The sequence below is a fragment of the Triticum urartu genome, chromosome 3A (genome assembly GCF_056163025.1).
Source record: "Triticum urartu cultivar PI428250 chromosome 3A, HENAU_Tu73, whole genome shotgun sequence".
Lineage (NCBI taxonomy): Eukaryota > Viridiplantae > Streptophyta > Magnoliopsida > Poales > Poaceae > Triticum > Triticum urartu.
This window is the reverse complement of record NC_141875.1, coordinates 38,021,874-38,029,333: the sequence shown is the minus strand read 5'-3', so window position 1 is coordinate 38,029,333 and position 7,460 is coordinate 38,021,874.

Genomic DNA, 7,460 nt, shown 5'->3' with positions numbered 1-7,460 from the left:
CAACTAAAACAAGCCCAGATTTGTAATAAACCAGCAGCATTACACATCATTCCAAATTGAAGATTTATAGTAAACCTGGAGCATTAGAGCATATCCATACATCTACACTTATTGCCTATTCACTTATTCCCAGCTAGTGCAAACACAGTTGAAAGCAAAAAAATGCATAAAAACACTAAACAGTGGCATTCTATCCCTCCAAATGATTTGCTCCCTCTCCATCCTTGCAATCATCTTCTTCTCCCTTATGTGCTTGGCCCATTTATGAATCCAAGATTTCTGTAAAGAGCAAACAACAAATAAAATTAAATTTCAACAAACATATATTTCCTTGCATGTTGTGATGTACAGTAGCTACGGGAATAAATATACGAAAACAAAAAAGTGAGTGATTTCTATTAACAAGAGATCACCTATGTAATAGCTACAAACAAATGAAATTAATGTCTAGATAATATATATTGCCAACCAAGCCTAGATGAATTATATATTGCCAGGTAATAGGACATATCTAATTTTCACATTAATTGCCTTTAGTTTTATTCAAAACTAAATATACTTAAACTTAGATCATTTCATATAGATGTTCAAAGGATAATACGGCTAAAAGAATCCAATTTCTTTGGTTTTTTGAAGTAGTTTAAAAGGAAAGCATTAACACATAATAGAAATGATTATCTGCCATAGGGTGATGCTGGACAGCTAAAAAGCTCACAACCCATCAGATCAATTGCTCGATAGGATAGCACAAATCTTATAGGATGATTTTCCAAAACGAAAGCAGACCAACAAGGACAAACAACGGCTCATCAGACCACTTGCTGTGAACTATAAGACCAAAGTGCATGGCTTCAGGGATACAAGACTAATCGGGTACATAGAGAGATGTTATAAACTTGTTCAGATTGACTAGGATAATTAAGGAATAATAAGAAGTGGATCTCGCCTGAATGGATGCGAATGAGGGTTAGCCGTTGCATTAAAGCGATGCATCCATAAATCCAATCTAAGAATGTTACAACTTGCATCATCATCATCATGGCCAAATGATAGAGAAGTGAGATGGATCCATACTCTTGGTCTGGGGAGTCCCACTGACCACCCATGTGTTTGCGGTGATGGACGCCTGCACTGCATCGACAGAAAACAGGACACAAACAAGTCAGTAATCCCTATCTGCACCTCCACATGGTAAGCAGAAGCAAGCAGCAGAGTATGCAGAGACACCATGAAGGAAATAAATAACAGACCTTTGGGGTTGAGGAACTAGATGACCAGGCCATACAGCACCAACTTGTCGAGAAGTCTCCGGTGATCTGAAAAGGCTTCATCAAAGGAAGGAATGTCTCCGTTTCTTTTAGGGACATGCTGCATTAGCAAAATGAGTAAGCAACATAATCTAAGACATAACACCGATCTTCAAGGGAACACATGCAAGTGAACGAAAATCGCGAAAGAATGAGCTTGTTGATCATCGACATAGAGTTAGAGGTGCAGGTTCTGAACTTCTATTTTCTAGATTAATGCGCAACAAACTCATTATTAGTGTGAAAGGTGGCCCGCCTTGAGAGGGAACATAGTAAAGTGCAAGAACTATCACACAGAATAGTAAAAATGGAATGTAGCTCAGCACTTGCATTGATAGGAACCGACACATGATCGAACCATGGGCATCCACTAAGGAAGATCGATAATTCTGCATTTAACATATTATCCCGGAAATAGTGTCCGGCGTCCTTGAGTAATAACCCAAGCATTCTTATGATTACCTAGCAAGAACTAGCAATCACAACCCCTCTAAACTTCAGAGCATGCTTGTTATTTCATAATTAGATAATACAAAAAAGGTGGAACTCTGAAGCCCTTGTAACTGTAGAAACCCAAAACTGTTGTACTTAACCCCTTCAGGTAGTAAAAATATAACGTAGAGCAGTAAAAGTGGAACATGGCTCAGCATTTGCATTGATCAGAACATATATACAATCTACATTCTAGCAATTATAGGAAGAGAGCAGTGCTACTTACAGGGACAGGAACCATGTCATTCGGTCTTTTGCTGACTTCACCGTCGAGAGACGAGACATCATCCACGAGCTCAATCGAGCACCCTTGGCCGTCGTCGGCGGCTAGGCCAGGCTTGCCTCATCTGGCCTCCTCCCCTGCAAGCACGACGACTACCACATAATGCGAAGCGAAGGTCATGTAGTTATCTTCTGTTCTCCTTTAGTTTTTGCTTTGTACTAGGCAGTGTGTGTGAAGCACGTCATTTACTTGCTTAGTGTAGCCTGTGATCTAGCACTTGCTTGATTGTTGTGGCTGAAGGTCTCGCTTGTTGTTAGTACCACCTCGACTTGCAGCTTTCCACGCTTCAACCGGCAGCGAAGAGTTGCTGTGGATTACTCAAGCATTAACTGAAGGTGTTGGCAATTTAACTGAAGAAATCGACAGTTCGTTGGGTACAGATAGCATCCTGACAAACGCTCCTAGGGACACAATACCAATATGAATCGCCTGGTTGTTGAGATACTGGACCTAGGCCTGTCCGAGGGAGAAGTCGTCTCTAAGACGATGTGTGCCTGCTATATCTCACTGTGCACTACATGCTTGACGAAATGCCCGATTTGGTTAAAATAGCATATCAGTTGTTAGTCTATTTGTGTGGTGACACTTGCATGAGCTAAATTCTTTTTTAGCTTTTCTTTGCTGAACCTAAAGTTTGGACGTGAGCACAAGGTGCAGCCAAGCAGCACTCTTATTTTTCTTTCGTACACTTATTGCTGCAAGGACAGCGTGGACCATAACAGGGTGGATAGGTAAGCTATTGATCCTGATGATTTTGACTTTAAATTGCTTTTTAAATCGGTACACACATGGGTTCCTATCTCTTGCATTACTCTTTATTCTAAGTTGTGACTCAGAAGTGGAGGATTCCAGCACATGTGAGTTGAATTTTAATCGGGAATGTATTGCTTATGAATTCGTCGACTTCCATTTGCACTTAATTGGATAATTATGGCGGTTTCAGTTTTTGACTCAAACATGTGGAAGGAATTCCAGAATGTTTTTTCAGATAAGTAGATATATTTTGGAAAAGCATTAGGTTTTTGACCTTCTAAGAGCAATGTATTAGGAGGTAGATATGAAGAAATATTTTTATTTAAATAGATATGTGCAGTGTACATGATGATGTTGTATAGAGCCAAATAAAGTATTTTGTTGAGTTAATTCTTGATAGCCAAATAAAGTACATGATGATGTTGTATCACTCATATAACATTTCTTCTTCCCGTTGCAACGCATGGGCATTGGCCTAGTTTTACTAAAAAAAGATGATAGCTATAAAAAGATTGTAAAATTGTCATGTCAGTTGGCGATAATTTGCTCTGTTTTTACACAACTGAAAAAGTAGCATCAATCCAATAGTGAATCAAATCCAAAATCCCAAATCAATTACTATCCCAGGACTACTATCACGGACCAGCATTAATTGACACTAAAATGAGAGGCAGAAGTAGTGGTGAATCGTCATGGTTTTAATGTCTGTACGCTACAAATGCTATCATCAGAAACTAGTGACAATACCTGGCCGCACACGCATCAGCAGAAGTAGTGGCTACCATGACACGAGACTTCGCCAACGCATGGGCTGGGCATTCCGTGCAGCAAGCTCCGCACCAGCGAGAAAACAAACCAGAGCGCAGCACGTCGGCGTCCCCCACCACCACGCGCAGCCCGCACCATCCCCTGCGTCGGCATCCGCGACCACCACCCGCGGCATCGGAGGCCCGCTGACCTCAGATCTGCCGCGAGAAAATCCGTAACTGCCACCGGCGGGAGGCCACTGCCGCCGTGCAGGGGAGAGCAGCGCCGCGCCTCATGTTAGAGCCCCCGACTCCTCGACGCACGCCGCCGCTGGGGGTGAAGGCCGTGGATGCCGTGCCACCTCGCTCCGCCCATCAGGCCGTCATGGAAGGACGGATGCCTCGCCGCGTGTGCCGGAATCCTCCACCGCCGCCGAAATAGAGGAGGCCCGTCGTCGGAGATTTGCTCGAGTGATGTCGAGAGAGAGAAAGAGAGATGCGGGGCGGGGGATGGGGTGGCGGCGGCGGTGGCGAGGAGATCGTGGGGAGAGGAGCCGGCATGAGAGAGTTTTTTAGGGATGAGAGAGAGAGTGATGGGGTGGAAGTGGATCGGGCCGGGGTGTATGGTGCAAAAGTGGAGGCCACTTAGTAGCAGTGCGGGTTTATATCCCTCGCTAGTATTATCAACTTAGTAGTAGCGCGGGTTTTATACCCCTCGCTAGTACTATAGTTTTTCTCGGGGGGCATGGTGCAGACCACTTAGTAGTAGCGCGGGTTTGTTACCCTCGCTACTACTATCAACTTAGTAATAGCGTGGGTTTTATACCCCTCGCTACTACTAATTAGTAGTAGCGCCTCATTTTAAACCGCACTGCTGATAAACTTCTGTGTATAAGGTTTTCCCTAATAGTGAAGGATCTGAATGCATGCCCGGTATGCGGTGCATTGCGGTATAAGATCAGACGAGATGACCCTGGTGATGTTGACAGCGAGCCCCCCAGGAAGAGGGTTCCTGCGAAGGTGATGTGGTATGCTCCTATAATACCACGGTTGAAACATCTGTTCAGAAACGAACAGCATGCCAAGTTGATGCGATGGCACAGTGAGGACCGTAAGAAAGACGGGAAGTTGAGAGCACCCGCTGACGGGTCGTAGTGGAGAAAAATCGAGAGAAAGCACTGGCATGAGTTTGCAAGTGACCGGAGGAACGTATGGTTTGGTTTAAGCGCAGACGGCATTAATCCTTTCGGGGAGCAGAGCAGCAATCACAGCACCTGGCCCATGACTCTATCTATGTATAACCTTCCTCCTTGGATGTGCATGAAGCGGAAGTTAATTATGATGCCAATTCTCATCCAAGGCCCTAAGCAACCCGGCAACGACATTGATGTGTTCCTAAAGCCATTAGTTTAAGAACTTTTATAGCTGTGGAATGGAAACGGTGTACGTACGTGGGATGAGCACAAACAGGAGGAATTTAACCTGCACGCGTTGCTGTTTGTAACCATCAATGATTGGCCCGTTCTCAATAACCTTTCAAGACAGACAAACAAGGGATACCACGCATGCACGCAGTGTTTAGAAGAAACTGAAAGTATATACCTGGAAAATGCAGGAAGAATGTGTACCTAGGCCATCGTCGATTTCTTCCGACCAACCATCAATGTCGAAAGAAAGGAAAGCATTTCAAAGGCGAGGCAGATCACCGGAAGAAGCCCGCCATGCGTACCGGTGATCACGTACTTGATATGGTCAATGATTTACACATAATCTTTGGAAAGGGTCCCGGCTGACTAGCTGTTCCGAATGACGCTGAGGGACACGCACCCATGTGGAAGAAGAAATCTATATTTTGGGACCTACCCTACTGGAAAGACCTAGAGGTCCGCTCTTCAATCGACGTGATGCACGTGACGAAGAACCTTTGCCTGAACCTTTTAGGGTTCTTGGGCGTGTATAGGAAGACAAAAGATACAAATTTCAAACAATTCAAATTTTAACTATTCAAATAATTCAAATTTTAAATATTCAAATTTGAAAACTAATGGCACTAACAGAAAGTTTATAACTTTGCTGACCTAAAAGCAAAAAGAAGTAAAAAATAAAGCAAAAAACAAAAGAACATAAATAATACAGAAAACAAAACAAAAGAACTGGAAAAAAGCTATTTTTCTAGTAAAGTTTATCACAAACTTGTGATTCATATAAATTTCGAAGAATACAAATTTTAACTATTCAAATTTGAAAACTAATGGCACTAACGGAAAGTTTATAATTATTCTAAAATTAATGGCACTAACAGAAAGTTTTAATTTTGCTAACCTAAAAGCAAAAAAACAAAAGAAAATAAATAATGCAAAAAAACAAAAATATAGGAAAAAAAACTATTTTTGTAGTAAAGTTAATCACAAACTTGTGATTCACACAAATTTCAAACAATTCAAATTTTAACTATTCAAAGTTGAAAACTAATGGCACTAACAGAAAGTTTATAATTTTGCTGACCTACAAGCAAAAAGAATTAAAAAATAAAGCAAAAAAGAAATGAAAATAAATAATGCAGAAAACAAAACAAAAAAAACTGGGAAAAAAACTATTTTTCTAGAAAAGTTTATCACAAACTTGTGATTCACATAAATTTCAAAGAATTCAAATTTTAATTATTCAAATTTGAAAACTACTGGCACTAACAGAAAGTTTATAATTTTTCTAAAACTAAAAGCAAAAAGAATAAAAAAATAAATAAAGAAACAAAAGAAAATAAATAATGCAAAAACAAAACAAAAAAACTGGAAAAAAAATAAAAAAATGCCACCTATTGGGCCACCACGGCCTGAATACGACTAGAAACCCAACCTGGGCCAGGATTCAGGCCTGCAGAAGGCCCAATAGGCCCACAGACAACATAGTGTAAGATTAGGCCCGTAAGCCTGCATTTGAGAGGAGCTCGAGAGGGCAGCCACAACGGGGCTTATAAACCACTCTCGAGCTCTCTCACCTAGCGAGGTGGTACTAAACTTTTGACGCGGGGCAGCACAAGGCCTTTGGTCCCGGTTGGTGCCATCAACCGGGACTAAAGGCCTTCGCTTCCCGCCCTCTGGGCTCCTGAAAAGAGACCTTTGGTCCCGGTTGGTGCTACGAACCGGGACTAATGACATTGCTATATAAGATGACAATTAGGAAATTTTCACTTCTCATTCGCAGTTGCCCCCGACGACGCGGACGACATTGACGCCGCCAGGCTGCCCCGACGCCGCCCGCCGCCCCCACCGTCGCCCACCGTCGCCGTCGCCCGCGCCTCGCCGTGGCCCGCGCCCTCGCCCGAGGCCGTCGCCGCTCGCACCCCCTGCCCTGACGTGCGCCACCCCGGCCCTGCCCCGACGTGCGCTGCCCCGACCCGCCCCGTTGTCGCCGTCGCCCTGCCCCGCCCCCTTCGTCGCCGTCGCCCCTGCCCCGAGCGCGCACCCTTGCCCCGTCGATGTCATCGCCGTTGCCATCCTCGGCGCCGACCCCGCGCCCCTGCCCCGATCACCTTGGTCCGGCCGGCGCCCTCCCTGTCCTATATATATATATGCTTGTTTTTGTCATGTATATATGCTTGTTTTTTCATATATATGATGATATATATATGCTTGTTTTTTTCATGTATATATGCTAGTTTTTTCCTTATATATGATGATGTACATGCTTGTTATCATAATAGTTTTTGTTCATATATATGATGATTTTTATATAGAATATGATGTTTTTTGTTCATAGATGATCATATATATGATGTATGCATGGATGTGGATGAAATGAGATGAGATGATATGTGTTTTCTATTGGAGAAGAAAACATTTTTCTCCGTGCAAAAGTTACATTTTTAGAAAAGTTTTA